The following is a 15292-nucleotide window of genomic DNA, read 5'->3' on the forward strand; positions in this document are numbered from 1 at the left end:
TATATATATATGTTCTTTAATACCAATTTCTAAGTATACCAAAGAGCTACTTCATGGGCAAGCTAGTAATGTAAAAAATAATCAATTCACGTATTAACGAAAAGATACTCTCTGACGTATTGAAATTATACAATAATGTAAAAATTCAAAGAAAATATATATTTTTCTATATCACCTCCAGTATGGTTTATTGCAAGAGTTCATCTTTATCAAAGAGGTGGTTAGAAAGAAAAAAATGCAGTGTGTCTTCGGATGGGCAAATGTGAAATTTTCCTTAAGCAAAGTGCCTAAATTTTTGTTTTCGTTAAAAACTGTATTTAGTAAAGTTGTTCGGGAACTCAAGAAATACTTAAATACGTGGTTAGTCAGAAAAGAACACTCACATCACATTTTGCAAATAAAAAGTCAAAGTCAACATATTTATTTTTATGAACTGCCCCCCGAATAATTTTTATTAATAATCCTGGAGCAACGAATTTATCTTGTGAAATGTTATGGAATCGGGAATGTTTCATGTCGATATGCAATACAAATTTTTAATTAAAAGTACCCAAATGTAACTGTAACTCGTAGAACAGTTCGCAAGCTAATTATAAAATTCGATACCACTGGTAATGTAAAGAATATTAAAAAGATAAAAAAAAGAATAATAATAATGATCCTGCTATTGTTGTAGTTATGGATTCTGTCTCTGTACAGGACAATTCAAAGATGTCACTGAGGAAAAGGTCAGAAAACATAGATATTTATTAGTTCATCTCAAATTCAAAGAATTTTAGTATACAACAAAATCTATCCATTAAAACCAGTGTTTAATCATAAATTGCTTGATAGAGATGATGGTCGTCGTTTGGACTTTTGTTTAACAATTCTTTCATCACAATATTTTATTTACTGACGAATCAACATTCACAACTAATGGCGGGGTTTCCTCTCAAAATTGTAGATACTGGGCTAAAGATAATCCAAATTTTCGATTGATAACTAATAAAATTAAAAAAAGTGAATGTCTGGTGTAGCATGATGTATCATAAAATAATTGGTCACTTTTTGGAAGAAAATCTTAATCAAAATTCGTATTTTGAAATCTCAATAATTTTGTTTTGGCAGAACTAAATAGCGAAAAAGAGTTCAAATGAAAACTAATATTTCAACAAGACGGATGTCGTGCACATTCCACACTTCTAATGAAAAAGTGGCTTGATGTTCACTTCCCGAACAAGTGAATCCGATGCTATGGACCAATACCTTGGCCTGCATGGACACCCGACTTGTCCTCATTAGATTATTTCTTATGCCTATCGTCTGTATAGAAGGAATTTAGAAAAAGATTAGAAAAATGTATATTACTGGAGGTTTATATGATGAATAGGACTTGCTTCGTTGTTGTTCTTAATTCCAGTTCTAATTTGTTATTTGTATTTTTTAATTAGAAAAGCCGGTTTTATTTATTTAACCAACGAATTGTAACCACTAGAAAGAGCTTTGGATGTATTTGTTTGCGAATGTACATAAATAAATCAGAACTTCAGGAGACACAAATTTCTATTGGTCGAATTAATATTCCCGCCTACGTCCGCATTTCGTTGATTGTCGATGACAGCTGTCAAAGAAAAAGTGTGTAGCCGCTATTTTAACGTATTTGAGTTTATTTGTGTTTAGTGTGGCATTTTCCTCTTATTGTTGTGTAGTTTTTATGTATGGAAATTTATTTAGTGCCAAGACGTAGTTAGAAAGTGCGTTATTTGTAATTTTTATTTAAAAATGGCGAGCAGCGGCCTTTTCACAGGTAAGTAAACAAGCAACATGGGCGGCGTTTGAGGAATTACATAAGGGTGTTTTACATTTAGTACTAATTAGCAGTGATAAAATACTGACTAAATCATTATCTAAATTATTAAAAAGATATATTTTTTAATTGCTCAACTTATTTTTTCCTGTTTCAGTAATATTATAATATATTATGAGTAATACCTGTATTTTTTAGATTTACTAAGAATCTGAAAGGGAGAAACTTGTGGAAGCTCTCCCTAGGTCAATATTAACGACAACATTTTTGTTTGTTCTGATCATTTTGCGATTAATGATTTTCTGACAAAGCCATCAGGTATAAAGTACTTGCGAGAGACAGCTATTCCAATAATAACTTCTACTTATAGCAGGTAAAATAACTTTTATATTGATTAAAATATACAAGTAAAAAGCCTTTATGGTTACCTAGTACCTCTTTACCTTTTTATTTAATTTTTATAGATCAGACAGTTCTAATAAGGAAAATATTTCTCTAAATGATGTCTACGGAACAGTCATTGCACTTACCGCAACAAAAACCAGAAAATATATCCATCGTCATCGACACTGAGTGCTCAATCAGGCTTATTATCTACTACAAATAATAAGGCTACAGATCTTTCTGAAATATATTTGAAATTTGGTGACACAGCACCAAAACATAGATCAACATTAACTGAATCAGAAATAGGAATGGATTCACCCAATCGTAATAAAATTATAAACGTGAAGTAAGTTATAAAAATATAATTAACAATTATATATCCTTTGTATACTATCTACAACTAATACCCTATAATTTTGCTATCTGCTTACCTAACATTTTTTTATTCAGTACATTTTAAAAAATACCAAGAAAATTCTACCTTGTTACCTATTTATATATTACCATTTTATTTTATATAAACACTACCATAAGTGTTTATATAAAATACATCTGGAATAGATAATACATCATTTTTAGGAAAAGGCCTTATCTATGATATTTTGGAGAATGCCATATTTCTGACATGGATAGTCCAAAAAGAGCAAGAAAAAATTGGAGTATTTGTAAGAAAAAAATAAAAATCCAATCAATAAATATCCGAAGTCTGCAGCAGGCAAAGAGTCGTCTAAAAGCCAGAATTTGTAGCCTTAATTCTCTTCTGAAATTTTTGAAAAAGAAATATGACTTAACAGAAACTGCTCAATGTCTACCATTCATGTAAGTTGAAAAATACTTATCCTTTCTGTGTCTGTAAACAATATGTATTTTTAGGAATCAACACCTGGAATGTTATCTCGTAAAAAGTATTCACCTGAGCTTAGGTCGTTTGCCTTAACGTTAAGCTTTTATTCAACAGATGCTTATAATTATGCAAGAAGTTTTAGCATGGCTTTGCCACATGCAAAAACAATTTCTGAGTGGTACAGATCTATAGATGGAACACCTGGATTTGCAAATGAAGCATTGGCTGCTGTTAAAATGAAAGTAAGAGAAACAAACAGTGAAATTTTGGGCAATTTTGTATTTGACGAAACGTGTATGTCGGCACTGAAGTATATGGGGATAATATTCCAGAAGCTACGGAAGCCCTTGTTTTTATGGTTGTAGCTAGTTGTAGTCATTGGAAAATGGGTACTTCTTGACAAACGGTTTAAATGGTGGAGAAAAAGCTAATTTGTTAAAAAAATGTTTAGAATTTTTAAGTGAATCAAAATAGTTTCTGTTACTTTTGATGGTGCTCCTTCAAATATCAAATTACGGCTTTACCATAAATGTTAATGTTAATAAGTAGGTAGATTGTAAGTTTGTAGCATTTTAGGTTATTTGTTGACTTATTACTGTTTCAAATTGGTTTTCTAATAAAAACGAGAAAAATAAACCAAACGTTTGTCTTTTTATGATTTCTATAAGTCACTAGTGGGTTTTATAAGTCATAACTTACTAGTGACTTATGACTTATAATTCACTAGTGACTTATAGGCCACATTATTCCTTTAAAACCAAAGAAATTATAGTATCATTATATACAAGTGTTGGATAAAAGCATTTAATTAATTAGTAGTGATGTCAAAACAATTTGAGTATAGTAAAAACAGTTTATTAATTTTACTTCAATTTTTACCGTCTCATTATATCACCAATATGTAAAAATTATTTATAAAATGAGTAATCCTTTCAAATGTGAATTGGTATTTTATAAAAATTTTAATATTTTGCCTTTTTTGACATTACGCCACTGCCGTTGTGTCTCATTGTTTACATTTAACACTATCTATCTTTATTTATTAGGTAATTCTCTGTTTAGATGTTTGTTACAGTTAAAACACATGTATAAGAATACACAAAGTTCCTTCTAGTGGTTAGAATTCGTTCAGCAAAACAGTTTATCGCGAAAAATCGCCAATAAAAAAGTTTACAAGAGTGAGGGACCCTATCCGGGGACACGCTGTATATTTCCTTTGAAATTTATTTATTTGAATATATCAGGTATTATTTCATTATTTACTGTCTATGAAGTTGCCTTTTGTAAATAGCCTAGACCTAGAGATTTATATCAAGAAACATAATTATTGAAATTATTTAATGGAAATTTTAGCAAAATTGTAAGACTTAAATTAGCTTAGTACATTTTAAAGTAAAGTAAAAGTACAAGCTAGTAATGAAATATATTAATAAACTGTACATTTAAAAAGATCATGGAAATTATCTACCATTCGAGTTTCTAATAGCCACAACATCGATTTGGGCGAAGATCAATATGGAATTCAGCTCATGTCAAATCATGTAATTGTCCTTTTAAAAATTAAGTTAACTGATTTCAGGATGTTTCATGCTGTACATACTGCAATGGAGGACTGGGGCAATTTAGGAGAGCATGGAATTTGTGGATATACACAAAATTATTTTGAACTATTTGTGGGAATATTTTTATATATATACCATGTAGCATTGAGGGCCAATAGGCTCCTGAAATCAGAATTTCAAAATTCGAGGGCCACACAGGGAAAATTCTTATTTTTTGTAGCTCCTCCGAAAAACTCATTTGGTACATTTTTTCCTATTATTTCGTATAGCACACCCAAAATAAGAAAAGTGTGACTTTTTCAGTTTTCAAACGCTATATAGAAAAAAATAAAAGATGGAATTTTCGGGGAGATCATAAAGGAATAGGAATTTTCACGGTGCGGTCAAAGAATTCTGACTTCAATAACCTTCATTTACCTTCAGTGGCATAAGGTTTTCATTAAAAATTAATTAATGAGTTATATGAATAAATGAATGAATGAATAAAATTCAAAAATTATATAATATGGAATATAGACACATTTTCAACACTTTTTACATTGTTGATTCAAAATTTAATTTTCACAAAGTTGTACGAGTATATTTGATTATAATTCAATGCTTACTACTAATGATCTGTTAATGTCAATTTTTGAAGGTGACTACTTGCAAAAGTGACTAAAATGTAAAAATAATAGATCTGTCATAAAATTATGTGTTAATCTTTTCTCAAAAGGATGTAGGTATAATGCGAATAGAAAATAATTTTTCACATTGTATTATTTCACAAGTTCACTGTGTTAGTTACATGTTGCTTCATTAATACTATTTGTTTTTTTTTTGTTTTGGATATTTATTAACGACTACCTTGTCTATGTTATGTTATTTCTGTCAAATAACGTCTTAATTTGATGAGAATTTTAGGAAAATTTTTTGAATTAATTTATTAGCTCAATTTCTTTAAAGCAAAAGGTAAAAGTAAGATCTAATAATAAAAAAACATAAAATAACTGAATTTAATACAAATCCTTCAATAATTTTTGCTAATGGTTTTATTACTTGGAGCAAAGTTCATACTTTGCTTGGTGTAATAACGACTACTACATAGAATATGTATATTTTATATTTGTTAATTACAGAAAAAAAACTGAAAATTGTTTTTTAGATGTTATGCTTGATAGTTTTCAAAATGTTAACTCAACTAATATATTATGCCATCTTCGATGTATCTTTAAAAATGTTATTGATTTTCAGTCACTCTAGAATTTCCAAAAAATCGATTTTTTTCATAAATGGTTTAAACAATCCTTTATTATGTGAAGAAAAAAGTTTTAGGCGAGGGAAAAATTGAGAAAATGATTGCTGCAGTACTTTTATTGTAACTCGAGATAACGCGCGCAATAGTTAGCTATTATTGAGGCCAGATTGAGTATTAATAAAGCCAAAAAGAAGAGGATGAAGAAAAATGTCAATGTAGAAGGCCAATTATATTGTGCAGACATCGCTGATTGAATATAACGAATTTCTTATGCTGAATGGCAACAAAATCTTTAACGTTTTTTGAGAAACCACTTCTTTAACATCCAGAAACATAAGTTTTCTACCAATCGATTTGAATTTTTTTTCAGACTTTCACAATAACATAATTCAGAGAACTTCGTAGAGGTTTTTCGATTGATTAGCACTTTGCATTGTTATTAACAATTTAATGCAAAATTTTTCGTCTTTTTAATTTTTTTTTTAATGTTCACTAAATCAATCACAACTATTAATATTTTTTAATTTCCGTGCGATGTTTCCTAGCTTTTAGTATATAGAATCAGAAAATGTTTATTTATTTGTTCCAAAATAAAAAACCTTTTCGGCCATACAGTTCTCTGAAAAAAAGATATCGTTGCTTACCGGCACCCACAGCCGCCATTTTGAAATCAAATCTACCTGAAAACAAGTATAATAAACAATTGTCATGACACTATATCTTGTATCGATTTTTCCGTGAAAATTCCTGAAAATCACCTTTTTTCCAACTTCTAAAGTGGCAAAGGTCGAAGACATGCATGAAAAATATGAATACATTTGATGATTACATATTTCTTATTTAATTGGGTTATGATAATTTAAAAATACAGTTTTCCAGCTTTCGAATTTTAGTTAACTTCATTTATCTATTTATAAAAATAGGTACCTACATTATCATTTCAATGATACTTCCAGTATTATAATTTATTCTCTACTTCAACAATGTTATGGGTGTCACAGTTCTACAAGTTTTTTTCGTGTAAATATAAAAATAGATTTACTTTCATGTATGCACACTTTCTAAAAATGACATTGAATCGCAAGACGTATAGTTTTACGAGTCAGAAGTTTAACAATAAGTAGAATGTTTCAAGTTGGTACTGACCTTTACCGAATTTGACTATAGATTATGAAATATATTATAACTAATAAATCGTTTTAAAATTAATTTAAAATCATTACCGCATAAATTTATAAACGTTCATGTGTGAGATATTAGAAGTAGATCTTCAAGAAAAATGAAGGGAGCTGTTTTGAAGTAAATATATTTGAAATCTGTTTCTTTAAGTTTTGTTTTAATTTTCTTTTCGATAAGTCAATTGGCACGTTATTAAACTAAAAACGCAGATTTTCTTTCATAATGTATAAGGATTGTCCCAAATTTCAAGCAAGAAGTAATTATCATAGAAATTAAAGCTTTTTAATCAAAAATTGTAAATTTTTTGTATTGGTTTATAGAGTATACTGCCTCCACGGCTTTACTGTCACATACGCACTCTTTTGTCGAAATTTTCCATGACCGTTTTGCATAGGTACATGCTGAATTTCATTGATACAACGCTCAATTTCCTATTTAAGAAGTCGTAGGCTTGTTGGAAAAAAAACAAAGAAAAAAGTCCAATGACGTTAAATCGCATGATCTGGGTAAAATCATTGGCCTTTTGAGACCACAAGTCGTCTACAGCCATATCTTGTAGTTTAGGTACACAAAAACTGGATTATCATGTTGCGATAGCGAGCACCATTGACTATTATTGCCTGACTAACCGCATTTTCGAAAAATGGTCCCGGTCCGATGTTGCCTCCAACTCAAAATATTCACCAAACAGTAACACGTTGTGGATGCATTTGTTTCTTTTGTTTCTCAACAATCACTCGTGGCTTTTCTGAACCACAAAAACGAATTTTGTCGATTAACGAAGCCATCAAGATAAAAGTGAGCCTCATGGCTGAAGATGATTTTGTTCGAAATATCAACATCCGCCTGTCAAGGAAAACACAGTCAAGGAATTCTCTTCACTCTGCGTGGTCAGTAGGCTTCACTTCTTGAGTCAATTGAACTTTGTAAACATGAAGATGCAAATCTTTCGTGAGAATACGCTGTAGAGAGCTTCTCGAAATGTCCAATTCTTGACCACGGTGCTGAATTGGTGTTCCTGAATTCCCAGCAACACTTTCACGAGCGGATTCGATGTTTTGTGTTGAATGACTTATTGGAGGACAGCCAGAGTCACATCACTAATTGATCTAGTCTCCTTGAGCTTTTCAATTAATCTCTTCACAGTTGATGAAGTTAAATCACTATTTCGACCATATTTTGTACGATCTGTAGCTGCCAAACCCTCATTATTTTTAAATTATTGCGCAACAATGAATACGCGTTGTTCTTTCGTGTAGCGCTCCATTTTTAATGACCCTGAACTGTCAGCTGTCACGCTGTCTCTTTTTCATTGGCAACACTTTTTCGTACAACTGGCGCCAAATTCAAATATTTCGTGAATTTTGGGATGCCTGATACATATCTTCAATTGCTGCAGCAAATACTTGCTATATTTTTACATGTATTCTTCATCTTTACAGTCTATATGAATGAAATTATTTATAGATGTTACTTTGATTTGGGCCACTTTGCCGTTGCTTTATCAAATAAAACTAATAATAATAATTAAAGAAATAGTAAATGTACCTGGTAATTTTTTTGTAATTATCTGAATATTTTCTCCTTTCTAAAGTAAAAACTAAGCCTGAAATAATTAAAACACATCAAATAAAACTATCCTATCAACCTTGGTAGTGAACGTTGCTGTTCTTAACCTTGCGATTACCATGCTTGTCAGGACAGTTCACGTTACGTAAAAAAATCTGCATAACCAATGAGCTCATTACCATACATCGTCGGAATTTCATTGATTGCTGAACAGTAAATGTGCACTAAATAAATTCTTGCTTGTAATCATGTATATTAGTATTTACAATTTTAAAGCGCAAAAAAATCAAGTCAGATTATCACCTACAGAAAGAACATTTCTTTCTAAACTTTTATACATTTGTAATTATAGCTATATTCAAAATAGTTGACTTAATGTAATGAATTCAGTAACCTTTGCCCATTTCCTCGGGTATTGCCTTTAAAAAACATTTCAACCAAATTCGATCAAATACCTACCCCAGAATTTTCATCTATTTAAATATTTAAACCAAGGGGGAAACACTTGGGGATTTATTGTACAAAAAATAATTTCTAAATTCTTATAAGATTCGTCTCAAACTGAGGGTGTTTTGAGTTAGTATTGCTTCAATATTTTAATTCACTAACTTGCATATTTTAAACTATTTTACAGTAAAACAATCTCTTGTACGATTTTAATGGATTACATTATTTTGAAGAACAAATTATTTAAAAATTATGAAACAGCAAAAAACTTTGAGACTCAATTTGTAAACACTCAATCCTTACACAGTACATTTTGAAATCTATTGATAAACGCTTATGTAGCAAAAATTATTAAATCTATCAAAATTGAAATACTTACACCTCTGGTATATTAAAAAAATTACAATCTACAGGGTGTTAGAAGTTTGACTGTCTTAATTTTAACAGATGCCAGAATACATTAAAATATGAGTCCTAAACTCAACCATTTCCGAGAAAAAAATTATCAAAATCTCCAACTTGACGTACAACAGTTCGATTAATTATATGGATATAACTGCGTGCATAGAATACCATAAAATACAATGTTTATCACTTTTTTCAACTTCTTTAGGCTTAATTCTAAAAAATAATTAGCGTTGTAATAAATTTAAAATTCGATAAAATTCATATCGAGCAATGTGACAACGGCGCGGCGGTTAACACGAGGTACTACGCAATTCAGTTGGTGTTGGTATCTGGAATTGGACCGTGTCGGAGTGTTTTTTGCGTACCACTATTTCCTTTTCTTGAGGTGTTTTCCAGCGAGTGCGCGAAAATTGGATTTGAAGGTGTCGTGCGTACACCGAAAATGGTGGTGGACATTTTGAGCATATGTTGTAGTTTGTTTTGTACTTATGCGTTTAAAAATAAAATTACTGAATTTTGCTTTTTGATAAGTCCCTAAATTATTTTTAATACGTATTTAATTAACGTACTTTAATTACATATTTTCCAAATTTATAATTTGATTAAAAGTTAAGTTCCTGTTTTAAGAGATTCATAATTACTAAAATTCGAGCTAAAATGTAAGCACAACATTATCTTCGTACTACAAAATCGATACATTTTATTACATTTATTTAAAATTGGAAAACAATTGTCTTGAAATTTACTAAATATTTCACAATAATACGAGTAGTTGTTTACATTTTTTTCATAAGACAAGTCTGCCGCGTGGTGTGCATCAACGTTGTGGTAACTCCCCAATATACGCCCAATACTCGCTGTATTTTGAAAACTGTTAATCTTAGGCCCCTGTAATATACAACTTTTTTGTTCATTTATGATTACTCTATCTCATACTGAAGTTATGGCAGTGATACTTCTTACACCCTGTATAATAGAAGATTTTATATAAAAACTGTTGTATTCATAATTATTCACAAAAAAAAAAGAAGTTATGTACCAGAGACATGAGTAAGTACATAGATTTTGCGTATATTTTGATGCTGAATTCGAATCCTTAGCCCAAAAACCGATTTAGCAGGTCATTTTTTAGTAAAACGATAAAACATCCCCTAGGTGAAATAGTGAAGATAAGTCTAAATTATAACTGACACTTGTATGAATGATAAACTACGCCCCTTTAGTTAAGACACTTTGCTACTTGAATGATCAAATTTATATTTTTAGCTCTAAACTCTTACTCATTTTGTGCTTCTTATATTTCTCATTTAAGCGTTATCACTCATTCCTTGGATTGGTAAGAATATTTGAAAGAGACAGCACACTGCAAATCGCATTTATATTATTTGTTTTTCATTTTTAGACAATTGCTTATTTTTACTCAAATGACTTACCTACCTAGTTCTTTAAAAATCTATAACGCATTTTTTTGGGTGGTAAATACCTATGGTATTTTTCAATCCGCCATAATAGGTCCGCCTTTTTGGATTTAAGAATTTCCGAAACAAAACTTTATTTTTGTGATAAGCGACTTCGAAAACCAACGAGTTTCAGCCATAATCTTTTGAATTTTGAATGCTTTTCCGATTTTTACATCCGCCATATTGAATCCAACATTCAGGAATTTTCGGATTCCGTCTTCAGATCCGTAATCAGCGACCCAAAAAACCCGCCGCAACAAAATTCAGGCAAAAATATTGAACATGAAAAATGTGTATGTGAAAAGTCCTGGTCTGTAAGTGGTTTCCAACCCTTTAAGGGATAAGTTATATTACATTTTTTTAGTATGTTGTCTATCAAACTACATTTATATATTTGGTAGTATAAAACAGAAGGCTATGGTTTTTTACATTGTTTGGTACATACATTCGTTATTTGATCTCAAGCGTGGAATTAACCCCTTGGGGGTGGGTGTGGATTTAATTTATATACATTTATATTTATTTCCAACACCTACTCAAAATATTATTTTAAATTGTTTTCTTAAACTGTGTTAAATTGTTGCTTTTTATTAGAAAGCTTTACCTTATTATCACTATTTCTACCTATTTTAGGGGATATTTTAGCGTTTTACTAAAAAATGACCTGGTAAATAGGTTTTTGAGCTGCGGATTCGGATTCAGCATAAAAAAATACACAAAATCTGTAAGAACTCATGCTTCTGATACAGAACTTTTACTTCGTGTGTTATTGATCTTGATCAAGAATATGCATCAGTTCTGGAAGTATATACTTTTCTAAGTTTTTGGAATATTGTTGTTTATCCATCATCAATAAATTTTAACAAAATATTTCTAAACAATCGATACTCCTGTTTTTTATGACTTGGTAGCAGTTCAAGAGGATTATAATTTAGAGCAATCGCTTTTGTAGTATGTAAGCTTTTTTTTTAGTCACGAGCATATTTTTTGTCTAGATCCTCAAAAACATCGTGCCTCTTCTGACGATGAAGACAAAAAAGAAACTATAATGTATATAATGTATCAAATGATTAAATACAAATAAAATGAAACATAACAAAAGCACAGCAAATTTTATATGCTGTGACAAAAGCATATTTTACTTGTCTAAATTTTTAAATATTTGAATGAAACAGTGGAAATATTCTTTAAAAATTTATTACATTTATAACTTGACAAAAAATATTTACATTCAAAACCAGAGATTTCAAAAATATACAAAAAATGCAGTATGAAAATGAAAATGAAACAGCTGCATGAAACTACAATATTGGGCTTGAGCAAAACTGCTCAAAAACAGGAAATTTAGTAATAAATGTCCAAATTATTTGTATAGATTCCTGGAATTAATAATGTAAGTTCATTATCTTAAATTTAATAAGCATTTTCGCAAAAGCAGTAAGAATAATTCAATTTTGATTGGATTTTTTGGAAGCCCAGAGCTGGAAACTTATTATTTTTTTGTGAAATTGATGTTTAATGATGACTATCTCTTGGCTGTTTGGATGTTCATTATAGTTGTTAATTTTACTCGTATTTAGATATTATGACGTTAAATATGTTTTTATTACATCTCATTTTAGAATTTGCAAAGAAAATAAAAAAATGACTCCGACGGAATTAGTTATTTTTCAATGAACAAATTTAAACTGGGTCAGTTAGATTTAAATTTAACAATCTATCTACCTGAAATTCAACATCGGTTTTTTTAATAATGTTCAGTATTTCTATATGTAATTAAAGAGAAAACAGAAAGCAGTCATCAATTTTTATAGTTGTTAGATGTTTGGAGTTTAAATTGTTTCAGTCCTTTTGCATTCTATACTTTTCCTTCTTTCTTATAAGATATAGTGGCTTTCCTTACTTACATGGAGATTTTAATACGTACTTGTTAAAAGAATTTCAGAACACGGTATTTCTTTTATTAGTAATAGGTTACTGTTGCACTAGTAGTTATTAGGTCAACTAGTTATACAAAAAGTCAGAAAAATTGAGGTCAATAGCAATAATATTTTGCACTTTTTTTGTAGAGAAGAAGAGAGAATATAATATGTTATACTTTCATCGTTATTTAAAATTTAAAGAATATCATAATTTAAAAAGATTCCTCTATTAATGTGATGAAATGTTAATATTTAGCACTTTTATAATTTTATTATTGTTAAGTGTCGTAAATTCCTTTCATAAGATGTTGACTGTAAGTTATATCTGACATTTAACTAAAATCGCTAAACACTAATGAATATTGAACTGAAGGTGTTGTGCGAGGGTTAAGTGTTATTACCTAACATTAATTTTTTATATGAAAAGAATTATTCACTGTTTGACAAAAATAATGTGTTTCTCTAGATTTTTGTAAAGATTTTATATCAAAATATATATTGCGATTGCATTACTTATATTACACTTTTAGTATAATTTCATAAGAAATAATGACTATGGTGCTGACATTTGGGGATTAATTTTTTTACATCAAATTGATTTTAATCCTTTTCATAGATACCACTCGATATCACCTGCTATTAAATAAAAATTTAATTCGAGACATCTATAGGGTGTTGACATTTGGTTTTCTTTCTTACATTAAACCATACTTTAACTAAATCAAAAATCAATCTGTTCGAGCGTTTTTCTTATATTAATAATATTTTATCAATATTATTGTGTATAGTCATAATTGATTATTTAAAAAAGTGAACTTACTTGGAACATTCCCTTCACGCTTATGATTTAAAAAGCAGTTCTTATTGAAATTCTTAATTGGTGAAGTAACTTGCAGATATGTTTATAAATACCCATGTATACCTAATAATTTTTTCGTTTACGTCAAACTTACAGAACCGTAAAATTACCCAATTATTCTGTTATTTATCCATCAAACAATAAAACGCAGTAACCTATTTTTCGATTCAAAAAGAAAGTGTAACAGTTAGTCGTAGATATAAATTCTAATGATATACTTAGATCTTCAAATTACCTTTAACCGAAATTTATTTGATTTATTGAACAGTATAGATAATACAGCACAACAAAAAAAAAATGGGCTGTGCTATGAACCAGACCGGTGTAGTATCCCACCCTGTTTTGACCCGCTGAATATAAAGTCATAATTCCTGGATTGGTTCGTTTTTTAATGTTAACTTCAGTAATCAGTGATTGAAAAAAAAACATCCAGTTTCGGCAAAACGAATCCGTTGAACAGCAAGGAAGTAGTACAAGTTTAATAACGTGTTCGACAAAACTAAGCTTATCAAAGGTTATCCCGAGATCTTTAAAAGTACTACCGACATTTCCTAATGGGCTTACTGTCAATGTCGTAATTAAAAGTAATACTATTTACTTTCCTCGAGAAACACATAAAATTGCAATACGAGAAGTTCAGAGGTAATATATTTTCAGAGCACCAATCAGAAATTTTGTTAGACTCAGTGGCGGCTCGTAGGGGTGGGCAGGGTGGGCAGTGCCCACCCTGAAATTTTCAGAAGAATAAACAAAAATTTGTGTATATATTTATCAAAGTGATTTGACAATTCTTATAAAATTAAATCTAAAATGCGTTACCTCCTTTGAAACTCCCCCTACCAAATTTTAAAATTATATTTTAATCATGATCTCGGCAGCAACCAAGATAACATTCGGGCTAGCCCGTGGCCGCTGAATCAAACAACGCCGTACCCCAACCATACCTTGCATGCTTATACGCACCTACGACTAGACAGTAATCGGAAACGTAAGTCCATCACTAATTTAGAATATTTGGCCCAAGTCGGGCGAGCCCGCACACCGCACACAGCTCGCATATACCCATTGAACACCCATCGAGTGTTGTATCGACCACCTAACACTTTTCACCAGTGGTTGGAAATATATATACATATATTTATTTGCTGTAGTTTTGTTCTTTAAATGAATTTTTAAATATTAGAACAATTTTTCCCTGCAAAGGTATTCCAGAAAACAAATTTTAGTAAACGAAATAATAAACCGTTTTATAATAATTTGTAAATCGCGTAAAAGAAATAAATATCTATGGTGCTATGTTGAATGATAATTATAATTATTAAGGTTATTTTAACTCGTTACTGTTAAACTGAAATAAAAGTGATTGCTGAGAAATTTTCAATATTTGAATAGATTCTAGTTTGTAAACATGGGAGTGATGTAAATTATTTTTGGGATGATCTCGGCAGCAACCAACATAACATTCGGGCCAGCCCGTGGCCGCTGAATTAAACAACGCCGTACGTTGCCTGCTTATACGCAGGGCTAGGACTAGAGAGTAATCGGAAACGTAAGTCGTTCACTAATTTAGAATATCTAGCCCAAGTCGGGCGAGCCCGGACACAGCCCGCACCCGCATACTCATCGAGT

Source organism: Anoplophora glabripennis, unplaced genomic scaffold (assembly GCF_000390285.2).
Source record: "Anoplophora glabripennis isolate ALB-LARVAE unplaced genomic scaffold, Agla_2.0 scaffold185, whole genome shotgun sequence".
Taxonomy (NCBI): Eukaryota; Metazoa; Arthropoda; class Insecta; order Coleoptera; family Cerambycidae; genus Anoplophora; species Anoplophora glabripennis.